This window comes from Malaclemys terrapin, chromosome 1 (assembly GCF_027887155.1).
Source record: "Malaclemys terrapin pileata isolate rMalTer1 chromosome 1, rMalTer1.hap1, whole genome shotgun sequence".
NCBI lineage: Eukaryota > Metazoa > Chordata > Testudines > Emydidae > Malaclemys > Malaclemys terrapin.
The window spans coordinates 247028526-247047856 of NC_071505.1; the positions used below are offsets into that span (position 1 = coordinate 247028526).

Sequence of the window (19331 nt, forward strand, 5' to 3'; positions counted from 1 at the left end):
CGCGGCCAGTGGGAGCCGCGATCGGCCGAACCTGCGGACGCGGCAGGTAAAGAAATCGGCCCGGCCCGCCAAGGGCTTTCCCTGAACAAGCGACGGCCCTAGTTTGAGAACCACTGATCTAGATACCTGCCATAGGAAACTTCATATGAAAGAAGACTTCAAAATAGAAATGCATTTTCGGCCTGATCCAGTGCCCACTGATGTCTGCAGAATGGCCGGGCTATAACAAGGAAACCAGACATGCCAAACTCACAAAACAAACAAACAAACAAACAAACAAAAAACCCCGGAAATTGGGCTTGTTTTTGGCTTAATTTGCTTGTGAGTTGTTTGTTGGCTAGTTTTTAGTTTGTTGCATGTTTGGCTTGTAGCTTGTTGCTTGTTTTTTTTGATCGGCTCCTGGCAAGCAGGGGCAAGGGGGGGAGAGAGTCAGGGGTGCACAGAGGGCCCACCACAGTCCAAGACTGCACGCTGGAGGGATCTAGTCAATAGAGCTTTGAGGTTCTTAGGGATTGGCTTGTTTTGGCCTCGTTTTGAAATGGGATTAGCTTGATTTTTGGCTTATTGTGAAATTCGGGGTGCTTATTTACCACGTGAAAGTTGGCAACTGTGAAGGGAACTTGCACCTCAGAGCATTCCCTTATTCTAACAGTGACATTGCTCTGCCTGCCCTGGGTGTGTTCCTGCTTCAGTTTCCTCTTATGGATATCTGTAAGTTCAACCAGTCTGGTATATAGTGACCTGTGCCCCTTCAGGGGTCTATTTATTTAATCAAAGGCTGAACAGATATGCAAGCACCTCTTTACCCCAGTGTCCTAATTAAGGGTGGAGGCCAGTTAGTATTAGGCTATCTTCCTCAAGTGAGACCATCCATCTCCTCCATTCAGATTCTTCACCAGTAAGGCCTTCTCATTCCAGGACACTCTTCTGGGATCAGTCCTCCTGCCATCACCTGGGGTTCCTTCTGTGGAAAGGAGTCAGGGCCCCTGAAGAGATCAAGGCACTGCAGCTCTTCTCTGGAGCAGCATGTAATTTCCCCCAACAACCTGGACCTCTTGGTGCTGCCTGGTAAGGTCCTTTTGTTGGGACCCAGCCTTCCTAGGGCTCTGCCACTCATAGCCCTTTCAGTGCCTGCTTCGTCCAGGAGCACCTTTCCTGCATCCCCCTTTTCTGGTGAGGTCTCTAACCAGCGCCACCACAAAGTCCCTTTCCTCAAGAATTTCCTCGCTATAGTCTGGGCCTTTGCGATTGACCATCATAAGCCCTTTATTAGGCCCAGGTGTTTCTTAATTATTTAACTACCACCCAGCCAGCTAGATGATAGACTACTCACAGGTAGATCTGAGTTAGAGCATTTTCTTAGCAGAATCTGTGACAGGGGGGCGGGTCACTGTGAGAGGCTGTCCATTTCAGTGGGTCCTGGATAAGGGGTTCTCTCTGTTATGCTGAGAAAAGATGGCCAACATTTTCAAACTCTTGTGCTCAAAGCTAGGCACCTTACTCCGTACTTGGGCACCTACCAATGTGGCCTGACTTTCACATGTGAGTGCCTGTGGTTGCCATTGACTGCCATAAAAGCTGCAACAGTTCAATGTATCTGAAAATTAGGCTGCTCTGACTTGGGTGCTAGGCTTGAGGTACCCAGGCTTGAACTGTATTTTCTGACCTGAATGTTTAAATAAGAGCTAACTCTCTTCCATCTCAGCATCTCTTTTCGCCTCATGCTGCAATGAAGTCATGGTTGTGTTTGCCAGTCTGTTGCCATGGACTGTAGGAGCCTAGAGAAGGACTAGCTAACATAAAAGTTTGCTTGCATCTCTAATTTCTTTGGTTCTGTGCAATGACTCATGCCATTTCAATTACTTAAATGAAGGACCAAGAAGATGATCTGTAACTGGCTCTCCCTTTAGCATAAATATCTGAGATTGATGCTATATCTACACTAGAGACCTTACAGTGGCACAGTGGTGCCACTGCACCTGCACCACTGTATGGTCTCCCATGTAGACGCTCTATGCAAGGAAGAGCATCTCCCGCTGACATTGCACTGTCCATACCGGCACTTCTATCAATGAAAGTAATGTTGGTTGGAGTGTGGGTTTTTTTTCACATCCTTGACCAACAAACGTTTTACCAGCAAAAGTGCTAGTGTAGACATAGCTTTAATAAAAAGAGGCAAGAAGGCCTCATTAGAGGTGAATGGAATTAGATTTAATTTTGTTTTCTCTTCCACATTACATTCTGGGTTGCATACATGTGATGCTGGCACTCTGGATAAGGGTGAACTTCATGGTTTATGCAAAAGTAATTTACTTAGGGTATGTCTACACTACCACTTATGTCAGCAACACTTGCTTGGGGTGTGAATTTTCCACACAATCATGTGACATAAGTGCTAGTGTGCACAGCGCTATGTCAGTGGGAGAAACTCATTGGGGTGGATTAATTTTGTCAGTGGGAGAGCTCTCCCCTGTCGGCATAGAGCAGCTACACTAGAGATCTTATGGCTGTGCTGCTGTAAACTCTCGAGTGTAGGTATAGCCTTAGAAAAATGTTCATACTGCAGCACATCTGTGTTTTCATTATAATGATCCATGACCTCACTTAGGCAGTCTGTCATCAGAAATCTGGGCCAAAAGAAATCTGATGAGGTTCAACAAGGACAAGTGCAGAGTCCTGTACTTAGGAAGGAAGAATCCCATGCACTGCTACAGGTTGGGGCAGGGCCGGTGCTACCATTACGGCAAACAAGGCGGTTGCCTAGGGCGCCAAGATTTGGGGGCGCCAAAAAGCGGTGGCTTACGAGGAGAGGCTGAGGGAACTGGAGTTATTTAGTCTGCAGAAGAGAAGAGTGAAGGGGATTTGATAGCAGCCTTCAACTACGTGAAGGGGGGTTCTAAAGAGGATGGAGCTAGGCTGTTCTCAGTGCTGGCAGATGACAGAACAAGGAGCAATGATCTCAAGTTGCAGTGGGGGAGGTTTAGGTTGGATATTAGGAAACACTATTTCACTAGGAGGGTGGTGAGCATTGGAATGGGTTACCTACAGAGGTGGTGGAATCTCCATCCTTAGAGGTTTTTAAGGCTTGGCTTGACAAAACCCTGGCTGGGATGATTGAGTTGGTGTTGGTCCTGCTTTGAGCAGGGGATTGGACTAGATGACCTCTTGAGGTCTCTTCCAACCCTAATATTCTGTGATTCTATGATCAGTTGATACTGACCAACCTTAAAATAACTCTCATAAATATGATACCTCAAATTGAGGGCTCTTCTGGGCTGATCATGAGAAAGTGATCAGCCCTGTTTTTGGTTCAAGGAATAGATAGCTAAGGTATCTTATTAACTGAACCATCAATGCTTGTGTATGGTTTGGCAGAACAACATGGCTGACTCATGCTGAATTGTCAGCCCAGCCCTAACGGCTATGTCAAAGGCACTTGGGGGGAACAGAAGGCCTGAGGAATGAGGGAGCTCATTTCTTGGAATATGGATTTTTAACATAACTAACGTCCATCAAATACATATTCAGAAAAATGTGAATACTGCACACTGTGCATGAAGGGAGACTTTGTAGTTATTTTTGCATGTGACCATAGTCTTTTTGGACCACTGCATTTTAACTGGGCTGTTTTGCTGGACATCCCTCGATATGTTGATAGGAGCTGTTTTGCTTCACCATTGTTTTCTTGTATTGGTTTTAGCCTCCTCTGTGGAAGGGGGAAATTAATGTCATTTTAACAGAAACCTTTGCTTACCAAAAAAAAAAAGTATGTTATATGCCAAACTTAGATCCTGTCATGTGGACTTGCTGACTAGCTCTGATAAAGTCTTTTTCTTTACTCACATTGTTTCACAAGAAAGAGAAGAATTTACAAAACCTGAACCCCCACCCTTTCCCTTTCCCTTTCGCATAGAAAGGGACAAATTGAATTTAGAAATGGAACACAGTAGAATACATTCAATTGAGTTTAGTTTTTTTATTGGTACAGTAGAGCTGTGTGAACCATTTATATCAACCAATTCATTTAATTTAGCCCTGTATTTGGTTGTGAATTGTCAATGAACTGATCAGTGTTTCCACACATTTGTTTGTCAAGCTCATTTATTCACTTTTGGTTTTGGGTGAACTTATTTCACACTATGTATTTTGTATGAATTGTTTTTGGAGAGTTTCTGATATTTGCAAATCAAGATTCACGCTGAGTGATTTGTCACTCTAAGTGGTGGCATCCCCACCCCAAGCAAAACTTCATAGCTTGATGACAAATGTACATATCTCTATTATTAAAGTCTAGTATTTAGCACTTACGTATCAGTATAGAAGAAATTCTCACAACAACCCCCCTTCCATTCCTGGCCAATGGAAACTGCGGGAAACGGTAAGTAGGTGCAGTAGGTAAGTATCATTAATCCCATTTTACAGCTGGTAAAATAGAGAGGCAGAGATATTAAAGCAGTTGCTGAAGGCCACACAGCAAGGCAGTGGTAGAACTGGTATTAGAATCTACATGTTCTGGATTCCTACCCGCATGCCAGTTGACTAGACAAGGGAGTTTTCAGCATCTAACCTGTCCCACCGATACATACCTCTTATATGAAATTACTCCCGTCTCTTCTAATGCAATCATAAAACCTCAGCTACGCTGCAAAATTTGTCCTGTCCTAAAATGGCTTCCAGAACTGATCTTGAAGGTGATTTCAGGATATGCATTTCCCAACACAGTGCTGGCTACAATGGTCAGGAGGATGGTTTGTTAAAATCAACACTTGAGACTAGTTCATTACATGCTCTTGAGCTGGTTTCAATAACCATTCCAAAAAACAAACTGGCCAGTAGGCCTGTGCTGCCAAGACTGGTTTAAGACTGGCTCTTGGAAATCATTTCAGGACAAAGGCAAATTTCACACTGTGAACAGGCCCTAAAGCAGTGGTGGACAACCTGCAGTCCGTCAGCCATACGCGACCCATCAAAGTAATCCGCTGGCGAGTTGCCAGACAGTTTGTTTACCTTTGCATGACCGCCCGCAGCTCCCAGTGGCCGCGGTTTGCCATTCCCGGCCAATGGAAACTGCGGGAAACGGCAGCCAGCATGTCCCTGTGGCCCACGTTGCTTCCCACAGCTTCCATTGACTGGGAATGACAAACTGCGGCCACTGGGAGCTGTGGGCGGCTGTGCAAATGTAAACAAACTGTCTGGCGGCCCACCAGCAGATTACTCTGATGCCACATGCGGCCCACTGGCTGCAGATTGCCCACCACTGCCCTAAAGGAACTCCTCACTCCTTGTCCATGGGGAAGAGGCTCACCCCTCACTACCTGCATACTAGCACTACCTACCCACTGGGTAGGGGCTTAAATGTCCCTTACTGTTTCTCCTTTCCATCCGGATGGCTTTTTCCTCTGTCTTGTAGTGTAGGTTTCTGCCTGTCTGTCTTTAAGGCAAAGATACAGTAAAACATGAACATACTACATTGTACATTACAGATACAGGACCAGTTTAATATTCAAAGAACCTGGCTATCGATTTTGGCTTGCTGGCTGGGAAACCCTCCTCCTCGGAGTATGCTAAAAAGGGAGACCACATTTCTAAATACCCATCCTAAGATCCACATTTCCCTTGTGTGCATACATGATGTTAAAGCTTTTGCATTACAAGAAAAGTCCATATTATACTCTACCACAATTCTATAGGATGAGGGGTCAATTTTTTCCTATAATGTGCTATACAAAGTTTTGTTGCTAACATAATTTTTTTTTGTCGTTCTGTTTAAAATGTAGATATTTTAATCTAGCACTAAGAGTATATCTACACTGCAACTAAAAACCAACGGCAGGCCCATGCCAGCTGATTATGGGCTTGGGCTAAGGGACTATTTAATTGTGGTGCAGATGTCTGGGCTTGGGCTTCAGCCTGAGCTCTGGGATGCTCCCACCTTGCAGGGTCCTAGAGCCCAGCCAGCAGCCCAAGCCCAGAAGTCTACACCACAATTAAATAGCTCAAGTCGGCTGTCACAGGCCAACTCCAGGTTTTTAATTGCAGCGTAGTCATACCCTCAGTAAGCAAGCCAGAGGATCTCTAGGAAGCTGGCATTTTTTCATAAGATGAAATTCCTGGACAAAACTTGTGTAGGTTTCTTAACTATGAGCCTAAACTATTTGATGATGTCCCTTGTAAAGTATGCACATAACAAAAACATGAATAATGTGCATTTTGATAGTTCCTTCTACCATAGGACCTCTATTTATTTTACAGATGTTAAGGAATGAAGGCTTACCAGCACCTTGATCAGGTAGGTATTATCCTTAGTTTGTATATGGGGAACTGATGCACAGAGAGTAGGTGACTTTCCCAGACTCAAAGTGGAAGTCCCTGGCAGCATGCAGATGAGAAATGTGTACCTTCAGCATTCCAGTTCTATACTTTAATCACAAGCCCTTCCTCTCTACCCTCATTATGGGTAAATTGCTATTCCAATTGATATCTGCATTTGATGCTGACATTTTGCCTAGAGCAGGAGAATAAATAAATAAAGAATAAATCATTTCTTTAATCGGAAGTGCAGAATCTTTTTTTTCTCCAATAACAAGAACCTTTCTTCTAGGGCTGCATGACTGCACCATTGAAGCATCCATCTCATGACCTGGCACACATGAAAGATGATCAAAGCAACAGCTTTGGTTGGTTTAAAGCAATTTTATGGAAACTGCATGCTGGACAAAGCAGCTGAAAAACAACAAGGATTGCAGAGGTATCTAGTGTACTGGAACAAAGCAGGGCAGAATTAATAGATCCTAAACGTTCTTAAGAGTTTTTCTGCAGTCCCTCTGTGAGCTAAATAACCTATTTAATTAGAGCTGGTGAAGTCATCACAAATAGCTTATTCCACAAATGATTTCCCTCCCTCAATTGATTATACAAATTGTATTTACATAGGCTTTTCCCAGTATCCTACCAGTTCTATAGATGGCCAGCCAACACTCATCAGATAAGTTATTTGTGACTTGAGGTTATTTTCCAACCATTGACAAATTTATTTGAAAAATTTTCCCCCTGCTATTTGACCAGCTCCAAACTCAGTATGGTTTCTCTTTTGAACACTGAACAAACCAAGAGGCTTAACAGTCACAAATGGATATATTTGTCAAAAGCCTCCAAATGCTTTTGGAATAGTCGATATATAGCATATATTTTAACATAAATAGAATAGTGAATCAGGAAATATGTACAGTACATTAGTGTTTGAATTAATTGGGTGTCATTGCATTAAAGCAATACAGAGAAGGCAAACAGTTTTAATCGAGAATAAGTCATTTTAATGAAATGTTTTCTCAGGCACCTATTTCTTTCAAAGGAATGTAAACCATTTGTCTCATTTATTAATCCTTATCGATATTTGACACATGATTTATTAATGACCTGCTAAAAAGCCTTGATGTAACTGTCCAGCTCTTCACCCCCCTCTTATGGGGGAAGGGTAAGACAAGCACTGTCATCAGCAATTGGCTCTCATCCAATAATTCTAAATAGCACTGTGTAAAATTAATTTGAAAGGCCAAGAGCTACGCATAAACATCCCTTGTGTGGCAGGATATATGTTTTAACTGATTGGTTTTGCTTTTATTATCTAATCTGTCCTCTGCTTTGCAATACTGGGAGGGAGGAGTGAGCTCCCCAATCTTGCAAAGCCACCTGACTTCTTTGTCTGCTAGTGTGCACGTTGTCTGCTACAGAACAAACCATGAAACATGTTTTCAGTGTTAATAAACTGCTCACATGTAGTCTAGACTGCAGTACGAAATGAAGCAAGACAGTGACGTAACCCAGTTGGAAACACTTTCTGTGCTTCAGAGGCTTTTTTCCCCTCTGCATCATGCCTTTGGAGAAAGGCAGATTAATTTAAATTTTACAATTATGATTAACAATTTGAGCCAGGCCCTTGAGAACAAGAAGTGGTCATATTATATTGCCTTCCATTGTGCATACGCTGTCCCACATCTTCCATTGTTGTTTGCAGTATTGTTGTAGCTGTGTTTGGTCCCAGGATATTAGAAAGCCAAGGGAGGGTGAGGTAATATCTTTTATTGGACCAACTTCTGTTGGTGAAAGATGAGCTTTTGTGTTTACAGATTTCAGAGTAACAGCCGTGTTAGTCTGTATCCGCAAAAAGAAGAACAGGAGTACTTGTGGCACCTTAGAGACTAACAAATTTATTAGAGCATAAGCTTTCGTGGACTACAGCCCACTTCTTCGGATGCATATAGAATGGAACATATAATGAGGAGATATATATACACACATACAGAGAGCATAAACAGGTGGGAGTTGTCTTACCAACTCTGAGAGGCCAATTAATTAAGAGAAAAAAAAAAACTTTTGAAGTGATAATCAAGCTAGCCGAGTACAGACAGTGTGATAAGAAGTGTGAGAGTACTTACAAGGGGAGATAGAGTCAACGTTTGTAATGGCTCAGCCATTCCCAGTCCTTATTCAAACCGGAGTTGATTGTGTCTAGTTTGCATATCAATTCTAGCTCTGCAGTCTCTCTTTGGAGTCTGTTTTTGAAGTTTTTCTGTTGTAATATAGCCACCCGCAGGTCTGTCTGAATGACCTGCGGGTGGCTATATTACAACAGAAAAACTTCAAAAACAGACTCCAAAGAGAGACTGCAGAGCTAGAATTGATATGCAAACTAGACACAACCAACTCCGGTTTGAATAAGGACTGGGAATGGCTGAGCCATTACAAACGTTGACTCTATCTCCCCTTGTAAGTACTCTCACACTTCTTATCACACTGTCTGTACTCGGCTAGCTTGATTATCACTTCAAAAGTTTTTTTTTTCTCTTAATTAATTGGCCTCTCAGAGTTGGTAAGACAACTCCCACCTGTTTATGCTCTCTGTATGTGTGTATATATATCTCCTCATTATATGTTCCATTCTATATGCATCCGAAGAAGTGGGCTGTAGTCCACGAAAGCTTATGCTCTAATAAATTTGTTAGTCTCTAAGGTGCCACAAGTACTCCTGTTCTTCTTTTTGTGTTTACAGAGCTGCTCTTCAGGTCTGGGAATGTGTCACAGCTAACTACAAGGTGGAATAGATATTTTAGCATAAGTAGTTAACACATATTCTAAGGAATCATTCAAGATGAAATGGCCAATTAACACCCCTGCAGTCAAAAGACAAAAAAGGGGGCTAGCAGGTTCCGTATTGTTATAATAAACCATAAATTCAGTCTTTGTTAAGACCATGATTTTTAGTGTCTAGCAAAGTTATGAATTTAAGCTCCCAGGCTTGTCTTTTGAAGGTGTTGTGCAAGTTTCCTTTGAGGATAAGGACTGAGAGGTCCAGATATGGAGTGATCGTTTTGTGAAAAGTGATCATCCAGAGGTGATAGGGTGTTTTTATCTTTTATCATTTTTCTGTCTGAGTTCATTCAGGAGCATAGTGATTGTCTGGTTTCACCCTCATAGTCAGTGGCGCAAGTAGAAATCATTTCTTGCCAGTACTGCACTCATGGGAGGGACACTGCGGGGGGGGGGGGCATGTGACCTCCCCACGTGACTCTCCATGTGACTCCTCCCCACCCCAGCCTGGGGCCCCCAGGCTCTCCCCGTCCCCTCCGGCACCCCCCTTACCTGTCTAAAATTTTACCTGTAAAATGATGCTTTGGGCCCCTGGTCCCATCTGTATTTCCAGGTGTCATTGAGGATCCAGCAGCACTCCAAATTGAAAACTTCTTAAATGAAAGGATAGGAAGGACCATCCCCCCATTTTCCCTTAGCACACTATCAGTGCCTCTCTTATGTCCAAACTAAGCTTCTGCCAGCTTGCCTTGATCTAAGGATATGTCTTCACTACCAACATTAAAGTGCTGCTGCAGCAGCACTTTAACGTGGCTGTGTAATTGCGGCACCAGCACTGGGAGAGAGCTCTCCCAGCGCTGTAAAAAACCCATCTCCCAGTGCCGGTGCACTGTCTACACTGCCACTTTACAGCGCTGAAACTTGCAGTGCTCAGAGGGGTGTTTTTTCACACACCTGAGCAAGAAAGTTTCAACGCTGTAAAGCGGCAGTGTAGACAAGGCCTAAGTATTGCTCTCCACCCGGCACTAGGAAAGCAAAGATGCTGCGCCATCTGGTTTTGATGGAAAAGAGGCATAGAGCTGTGTGTGCCATTTGCATCTTGATAGAACTACAGCCCAAATTGTTTTTTTTATTTTCCTCAGCATGACATACAGGAGGGGCAATCAAAATCAGCCTGGCAGAACATGCATGAGAACTGTCTCTGATCAAGACAATTGATCAAAATCACATTCTTTGATCTCTTGGGGCCAAATCCTGTTCCCATTGAAATCAAAAGTTTTGCTATTGAGTTCAATGGGAACAGGCTTTGACATTTGGAGAGGAAAGAACAAAACCCCTCAAGTAAGGGTTGCTTATACCACTGGTATCAAAGGCTGCTGACTCTTGAGAAAGTCAGCAGACATCTGATCTTTGTCCATTGCAAGGGAGAAATCAGCAATGAATGAGGCTAGAACAGTCTTTGTACCATATATAACTCATAAGTCCATCTGCAAAGGATTAAGGAAATATGAAAGCTCCAGATTACCTTAAAGTCCTCAGTCCCTTGGTTAGAATGCTCCCATCAATATATGTTCATAGTCCTGAGGCTGGAGCAGGAATCAAAAACACTGTTTAAACACCTTCCGTCCCCCCACCCTTCCCCTCTTGAGGACTCATGACCAACTTACCAGCACAATACATATGCTAACAAACTTAAACAAACCTTTGTTTAAGTTTGTTAGCATATGTATTGTGCTGTTAAACCCATGTAAAGAATGAATGCCCCCCCAGCCGTGTTCTGCTCCTTTGAGGTGCAGAGTGCAGCTCCACACCCCTTCCAGAGGTGGGGGGGGTAGCCTCCCCAAGTCTTTCCGGTACCCCATTCCCACTAAAAATCTCTTGCCGGTACTGCGTACTGGAGCATACCACCCTACTTGCACTCCTGCTCATAGTTGTTATTGGGGCATTATTGCCCAGGATAAGATATGTGTTAATTACTTAAGCTGAACAAACCCTTCTGCCTTTATTTAGCTGTGACCCTCTGCAAACCTGTCCCAGACCTGAAGAAGAGCTCTGTGTAGCTTGAAAGATCATCTCTCTCACCAACAGAGGTTGGTCCAATAAAAGATATTGCCTCACCCATCTTGTCTTTCTCAGTCCCACATGATATTCTTATATGCAAACTAAGGAAATGTAATCTAGATGAAGTTACTATATGGTGGGTGCAAAAGTAGTTGAAAGACTATAATCAAAGAGTAGTTATCAATGGTTCACTGTCAAACTGGGAGGGCATATCAAGTGGGGACCCACAATGGTCAGTCCTAGGTCTGGAACTATTCACTATTTTCATTAATGATTTGGATAATGGAGTAGAGAGTGTGCTTATAAAATCTGCAGATGACACCAAGCTGGGAACTGTTACAAGCACTTTGAGGGACAGGACAATTCAAAACAACCTTGACAAAGTGGAGAATTGGTCTGAAATCAACAAGATGAAATGCAATGAAGACAAGTACAAAGTACATCACTTAGGAAGGACAAAATGAAATGCACAACTACCAGATGGGAATAACTGGCTAGGTGGTAGTACTGCTGAAAAGGATCTGGGGTTTATAATGGATCACAAATTGAATATGAGTCAACAATGTGATGCAGCTGTGAAAAAAAGCTATTATAATTCTGGGGTGTATTACATATGACCTATAAGGAAAGGTTAAAAAAACAGCCACTTTAATCTTGAGAAAAGGAGACTGAGCGTGTACATGATAGCAGTCTTCAGCTATACTAAGGGCCGTTATAAAGAGGACAATGGTCAATTGTTCTCCATGTACACTGAAGGTAGCACAAGAATAATAGGCTTAATCTGCAGCAAGGGATATTTGGGTTAGCTAATAGGAAAATCTTTCTAACTATAAGGGTAGTAAAGCTCTGCAATAGGCTTCCAAGGGAGGTTGTGGGACCCCCCATCACTGGAAGTTTTTAAAAACTGGTTGTACAAACACCCATCAGGGATGGTCTAGGTTTATGTGGTCCTGCCACAGTGCAGGCAGCTGGATTTGATGACTTCTTGAGGTCCGTTCCAGCCCTATATTCTTTGATTTTATGTGCTGGAGCTGGCATTGTTCACAGCAGATGGTAAGCGAATTTCACTTTGTCCTTAAGCCTGGCAGTTGCCCTCTCTAGCTGTCAACGGGTTTGGGTTTGTCATATTCATTCTAAAAAGCTGATACAGGCATTTCATGTACGCTACAAAGCTGTGGAAGCAAAGGACACCTTGTAGGGGGTGGGAGGGAGAGTACCACCTGCTGAAATTAGAAGTGCAGTTTAGTTCCTGCATTAGTGCATTAAATTACCAGGTGTCCAATTTTTGTTTTGATGGAATTCATGTGTACCCAGATTCTTTATTCATTACCATAGGCAGTCTACATCATTCTACGCATAATATGATTTCCAAAAATTTTATTTTGTTTAGTCTTTTATATAAGCATAAAACATTGAATTATAAAAATTAGTTTAAATTAAAAGCTATCATAAGATGCAACTGTCCTACTTTAATTTGTTGGATAGTAGGGCAAGTTCTTATTTTTTATATAAAAAGAAAATATACACACACACAAATCAAAATCCAAGCTGGACAAAGCAAGTGTTTTTCTACAAAATGAGAAAATTCACGTGTTAATTAAGTGCTCTTGGTTAGTGTCTTCTTCAAAGTCTTCTACATCTTTATAAGGTGTCAGTCAGCATGACTTGTAAAATAGCCTTCTTCATTCCAGCTTCAAAGGGTGCGTCAATACTGCAGCAGAGTTTTTTAAAAAAATATAACATAGTTATTCTGAAAGCAGATCAGAAATACTACTCTATCATTGCTTAAGGTTTTTTTTTAATAGCAATTATTTTGAGTGCCTGATAATACTTGCCAGTGTGCTTTCAGTTTTCAGCTTCCACTCCTTGATATGTTCTTGAACTGCTGCCATTTTGCAATAGACATTGAATCAAAGGATTGAATTGGGGAGACTGGCATAATAAAAATATCGTGTTCTGAATCTCTATCCCAGCCCTGCTTTCTTATATGCAGGGTCACATTGTGGAGCCAGAATCTCATCAACTGACAATGGAAAAAATGTCAGAGTGCTGTCTTACCAAGCAGCTGTCAAAATTCTTACGTTTTATATTGCTGTTATTAAAGGAAGACTTATTGTGCCTTAAGATGTAACCTAGCCTAAGAACTGTCCTCTATTTTAGGTCTAAAATATTCCATCAGAGAAAAAAAAAAAGCAAAGAAAAATGATAAATGTAATATAGCAATGTATACATAGGTTTTACAGTGCCCTCCACTGGTAGTTGTAGTAATTATTTGCACTGTAGCAACAATTTGCTCAATGTTTCACAATACCTAATCAATTATGACAGCACTTCTTAGTATACAGGCTGTGTGACTACACTACTTAGAATCCTTTTACAAGAGTTAGATGTATTTACACTTAGAGAGTGAAAAAGCATAGTGAATTGTTAGTATTATCATATTTGTATAGAGCCTACACTGTGCTTCTGTAAGTACTTCACAGAGAAATATGAAGATCAGGTTTTGCCAAAAATATTTGATTGTAAGCTCTGTGGGGCATCATATAATCTGTTTGAGTAGATATATCCTGTAGGTGGCAGCTCGTGATTTTAGCAATGAACAAACTTTTCTTTGTATTGCCTTCAGCTTCTGCAAAGAAATGCACCTCAACTAACATAGCATTTCTGTAAAGATCCAAAACCCTATATCTGCAGTTATACAGAATCTGTAAGATTATATGTAACAGTGTTATCTGGTAAATCCCAATAATATTACAAACCAGATGATCCATGTAATCCATGAACCAAATGAAGCCAATGAAAGTTGGTGTATTCCTTTAGCATGGAAGGGGTCTCCTTAGCTCTGCTTGAATTTTACTAGCAAACATTTCATAAACTGTTTATTTCTATATGTCCATTTTATTGCAGATAGCAGGGCTAAATCTTGTATGGCAAAACCCACAGTTGTATGCATCTTTTTCAATCTGTGCTTGGCTTAATTCCATGGATATGAGTAGAGCCCTGCACAGATACAAAACGTATATCCACGGATATAAATTGGTATCCACAGAGATGCAGGGCTCTGCTGGGAACTCTGCAGCAGCGAAAGCAGCAGCCTGGTGGGTTGCTGCTTTCAGGAGCCAGTAACCTGTTCTGGCAGCACCTCTGCCATGGCTGTACCATCCCCTTCCCCAGACACTGGGGTGGGCACCAGGCTCACCGGCAGCTGTCCCTGATTGCGCTAGTGCGGCTGGCAGGGCGGGTGGAGGTACAGCTATTCTAGAGAAGCTGCCAGTGCAGGGCGCCGGCTCCTGGGAGCAGCGGCCTGCCAGGCTGCTGCTTTCGCTGCTGTGGTTCCTGGTAGAGCCCTGCATCTCTGTGGATACTGATTTATATCCATGGATATGAATTTTGTATCTGCGTAGGGCTCTAGATATGAGAGACTTAGATACATAAAGCATTGATTCCTTTCTTACAATAGTACAGCCCCAAATCCTTTATTGGATTCAACTGAAATTTTACATACACCTCTACCCCGATATAACACGACCCGATATAACATGAATTCGGATATAACGCGGTAAAGCAGTGCTCTGGGGGTGAAGGGGGGGCTGCTCACTCCGGTGGATCAAAGCAAGTTCGATATAATGCGGTTTCACCTATTACGCGGTAAGATTTTTTGGCTCCTGAAGACAGCGTTATATCGAGGTAGAGGTGTCTGTGCCTTTGCTGACAATTGGTGGTTTCATTTCTGTGAAGACAGAATCTTGCTAGGTATGTGCCTGAAATTCTGAGTCTCTCTATAGGCAATCTCTTAGTAGTGAAAAGACTTTTGCAATGTGTGGTAAACGTGGCAAGGTAAATTGCTATATCTGTTATTGTATCTATCTTAGCATCATGCTCTGCGGAACTCATCTGGGTGATTGTTGCCAATTTGCAGTGCAACTACCTAATTATAGATATTATTACTTCCAATTAGTAAGGGTTGCAGAACTGCAGTATTAGTAGAATTGTAGATAAACAAAATCAAACTTGAATACTGATAGGGCCCAATTATTCCTGGACATAATAGTTGATAATTTTCTTTGTTAAATCATCACTGAACCAACAAGAGGCTATTCAATTTTAGACTTGGTTTTAGTAAGTAATGAGGCCATCATAGAAGAGCTGGTTGTAGGAAATAACTTTGGACGAGTGACCAGGAGTTGATTCCGGTCAACTTAAATGGAAGGATAATCAAAACCGGGTTGTTGGCTATGGCTTTTATTTCAAAGGAGCAGCCTTTGTGAAATTAAGGGAATTAGTTAAAGAAATCAACTGGATTTAAATGCACAAGGACATAAATGTGGAGGAGGCATGACATTTCTTTAAATCAACTATCTGAAAAAAATCTGCAATTTGCATCCCAAGCAAGGCTCCAGACCCAGCCAGATGAATAACTACCTCAAAAAGGTTATTGGAAATGAAATGAGTGTATGGAAATAGAAATCACCAAATCTGAGGTGGAAGAAATACTCAAAGAGCTTTCTGTGCTCAAACTGGGGGGACTGGATTGTTTCCATCCCAGAATACCACAAGAATTGGCACACAAGATTCCTAGTCCCATGGTAAGGATTTTTAATAAATCTATCTAATTTGGGATTAGAACCATATGACTGGAGAATAGCTAACATCATACCTATATTTAAGAAAGGGAGAATAAAATAATTGGGCAATTACAGACCTGTTGTTTTAACCTCAATAGTATGCAAGACTTTGGAACAAATTGTGAAGGAATGAATAATTAAATTCATGGAGATAAATGAAAAAGGGAATGTAATGCAACATGGGTTTACCAAAGATAGATCGTGCCAGACTAACCTGATTTCCTTCTCTTAGAAAATAATTTATTTTTTTTTAGATAAGAGAAATACTAGATATAATGTACTTAGATCTTGGTAAATCGTTACCCCATGGAAAATTATTAGTTAAATTTGATAAGATGTGTAATAGTACATTAATTGCAAGGGCTAAAGGGTAGAAGGCAATGAGTTGTGGTGAAGGGTGAACTGTTGGACTAGAGGGAGGTTAGTAGTAGAGTTCCTCAAGGATTGTCTTGGAACAAATCTTTTATTCAATATTTTGTTAATGCTGTTGGCACAAAAAGTAGGAGCGTGTTAATGAAATTTGCTGATGATGAAAGTTGAGAGCCATCGTCATTACAGAGTAGGATCAGACTGTTATACAGAAATATCTGGATTACCTCATAGAATTGTAGGGCTGGAAGGGATTTTGAGAGTTCACCTAATCCATCTCCCTGTGCGGATGCTGGACCAAGTAAACCTAGACCATCCAGGACAGGATGTTCTTAAAACCGTCCAGTGATGGGGATTCCACAACCTTCCATGGAACCTATTCCAGATCTTAACTACTCTTATCATTAAAAAGTTTTTCCTAATAGCTAACTTAAATCACCCTAGCTGCAATTTAAGCCCATTACTTCTTGTCCTACCTTCAGCAGACATGGAGAACAATTGATCACTGTCCTCTTTATAACACATATAGCCCTTAACACATTTAAAGACTGTCCCCCTCATCTTCTCTTCTCAAGACTAAACATGCCGGGTTTTTTTAACCTTTTCTCAGATGTCAGATTTTCTAAGCCTTTTATCATTGTTATTGCTCTCCTCTGGCCTCTCTCAATTTATCCACATGTTTCCTAAAGTGTGACATCCAGAACTGTACCAAGTACTCCGTCATCACTAGTGCCAAGTAGAGCAGGACAAGCAGGGCCATCCCTAGCTATTCTGGCGCCCTATGCAGGTCCCCCATGGGGTGTATGTGTGGGGCCCCAGGCCTCCGTCGGGGGGGGGGGCTGGCTTGGGGGACGGGGGGAACAACCCCCCCAGCACTCACCGGTGGCACGGCTGGGGCCGGGTCGCTGCACTTCCTGCCGCCGGTGAGTGCAGGCCCAGCCCTGCTTCAGTCCTCAGGGGAGTGGGTGTGGGGCTGGGGCGGAGCAGGGGCAGGAAGAGGTGAGGCTGGGGCGGAGCAAGAGCGGGGACCATGGGAAGAGGCTGAGCAGGGGCTGGAGCAGCACGCAGCTGCGCAGGGCACCAGGAAATTTTTGTGAATGGGTAAGGATGGCCCTGAGGACAAGTACTTCTTGTGTCTTACATACAACACACTCATATTAATGCACCCCAGAATGACATTAGCCTTTTTCGCCACTGCATCACAATGTTGACTCATGTTCAATTTATGACCCACTATAAGCCCCTGATACTTTTTAGCAGTTCTACCACCTAACCAGTTATTCTGCATTGTGTAATTGTGCATTTGATTTTTCCTTCCTAAGTGAAGCACTTTGGATTTTGTTTTTTATTGAATGTCATTTTATTGATTTCAGACCAATTCTCCAATTTGTCAAGGTGCTTTTGGATTCTAATCTGGTCCTCCCAAATTCTTGCAATCCCTCCCAGTTTGGTGATATCCACATATTTTATAAGCATACACTCATCTCCATTATCCCTTGGTACGCCCTCACAGCAAATGATTGGTAACTACTCTATGACTATGATCTTTCAACCAGTTGTGCACCCGCCATATAGTAATTTCATCTGGGCTACATTTCCCTAGTTTTCTTACGAGAATGTCATGTGAGACTGTGTCAACAAACATCAAGATATACCCCATCTACTACTTTAAGATCATCCACTAGGTTAGTAACTCTGTCAAAGAAGGAATTTAAGTTGGTTTGGCATGATTTGTTCTTGACAAATCCATAATGGCTGTTTCTTTTAATCCTATTAATCTCTAAGTGTTTTCAAACTGATTGAAAAGATACTGGAACAAATTATTAAAGAAAGTGAGGCTGACTGGTCTATAATTTCCCGAGACCTCTTTGTTACCCCTTTTTAGTGATAAGTACTATCTTTGCCCTTCTCCAGTCCTCTAGGACCTCACCCATCCTTTGTTAGTTCTTGAAGACAATTGCCAACGGTTCCAAGATTGCTTCAACTAGTCTCTTAAGTACCGTAGGATTAATTTCCTCAGGCCCTGCCAACTTGAATCCATCTAACTTATCGTAATATTCTTTAACCTGTTCTTTCTCTATTTTTCATGGGTTGTGTTCCTTTCCTCCATGTTGTTAATATTAATTAATGTACGTATCTGTTCAACATTAACCTTTTTAGTGAAAACTGAAGCAAAATAGGTATTAAGCAACTCAGCCTTCTTGATGTTATCTGTTATTAGCTCTCCTTCCCCACTATATAAAGGACCTACATTTTCCTTCATCTTTCTCTTGCTCCTAACATATTTTAAGAACCTCTTCTTATTGTCTTCTATGTCCCTTGCTGGATGTAATGCATTTTGTGCCTTAGCCTTTCTGATTTTGTTCCCACATGCTTGTACTATTCTTTTGTATTCCTCTTTAGCAACTACTCTTCGTTCTATCGTTCATTTGTATCGTTATTATACAAATAATAATACAGCAGTTGTACATTTAATATTGTCTCCTTAAGAAACTGCAAGCTCTCCTGAACTCCTTTATCTCTTAGATTTTCTTCCCATGGGATTTTATGTACCTGTTCTGAGTTTATTAAAGTCTGCTTTTTTTTTTGAAGTCCATTATCCTTATCTGCTGTTCTCTCTCCTTCCTTTCCTTAGAATCATGAAATCATCTTGATTTCAAGTGATGATTTCATGACCACTTTCACCAAAATTGGCTTCCATCTTCAGATTTGCAACCTTGAAGACTGGAGTCACAGAAATTGGATAAAATTTAATAGTCCAAAGTGTAAGGGCTTACTCTTAGCGTCTAATAAGAAGAATTTCTGTTACAAACTAGGGGCTGAACAGTTAGAACTTAGGTATGCAATATAAGCAGAGGGGGGCGGGGAAGAAGCTGTGTTCTAAGGAAGCACTTAGCTCTAAAGCACAGCTCTAAAGCACACAGTAGTGCTTCTGGAGTGAAATCCTGACTGAAGTCCACTGAAGTCAGTGGGAGTTTTGCCACTGGCTTCCATGGGGCCAGAATTTCATCCTTGGTGTTTATCACCCAGTTGTGTACCTTACAGGTGAGGTGGTGACTGGGCTGGGTGGGTGGGCTGGCTGGCTCAGAAAATATCTTGTCATAATGAAGCAGACAAAAATGCAGGCAGATTTCTGCATGCAATTGCTGGAATCAGTAGAAGGAAGACAGCCTCTTCTTATTCTGAGTG

General features: G+C 41.9%; 1 long non-coding RNA gene across 1 annotated transcript in view; it reads left to right on the forward strand.

Annotated features, from left to right (window-relative positions):
• LOC128827699 (uncharacterized) overlaps nt 1-6742 on the forward strand; it is a 55754-nt gene extending 49012 nt beyond the window's left edge. Inside the window, exons 2-3 of the long non-coding RNA XR_008443042.1 lie at nt 6253-6289; nt 6602-6742. This is a non-coding gene — a long non-coding RNA (uncharacterized LOC128827699). The remainder of the gene's footprint in view (nt 1-6252; nt 6290-6601) is intronic.
• The last annotated feature ends 12589 nt before the right edge of the window (nt 6743-19331 follow it).